Here is a 644-nt window from a genome sequence, read left to right as displayed (position 1 = left end):
GGGACAGCGGCTCCGCCCGCCTCAGCTGGCTGCCTGCACTTGGAGGAGCCCCTCCAATGCCTCGGGCAGTAGCAGGAGCAAGACCACTTCTAGCAGAGGCCCTTGGCAGGAGGCCCAAACCTGGACCCACTGTGGTGGAGCTCCTGATGGCGAGACCTCAGGGCCAGGAGCCGCACCTAAAGCCTGTGTCCCCTCACACAGTGGTGGCCTAGGTTCTGTGCACTTCATGGCAGAGGGCCAATTCCCTGAGGACAGGGCCTGGGCAGCTGGAGCACACCCCTGTTCAAGCACCACCCCATCCAGGGCACAAGCACATGCCATTTACCAGAAAGCGGGATTTGGCCACAGGCTCCTCGGGTGGGGCCCAGGAAGTCAAAGAGCAAAACACCCTGGCTGAGGGCAGGGCCAAGTCCCAGCCATTGCCAGAGCAGGTACACTTAGTCCAAGAAGCACTGGGCTGAGAGGCCAGAAGCACCTGGCCAGCACGCCCGGCTCAGTGCTGGCAGGGAATGGATGTGGCTGGGCCCTCTGGTGTCTTGTCCTCCCAGGACACTCAGAGAAACTGAGGCAGTGTCCACCCCAGGTCATCGTAGCTTTGGAGGATTCTGAATCCTCTTTCACTCTGGGTGAGTTTCTTCCAGTGC

This window comes from Urocitellus parryii, chromosome 6 (assembly GCF_045843805.1).
Source record: "Urocitellus parryii isolate mUroPar1 chromosome 6, mUroPar1.hap1, whole genome shotgun sequence".
Classification (NCBI taxonomy): domain Eukaryota; kingdom Metazoa; phylum Chordata; class Mammalia; order Rodentia; family Sciuridae; genus Urocitellus; species Urocitellus parryii.
This window is presented reverse-complemented; position numbering follows the sequence as displayed.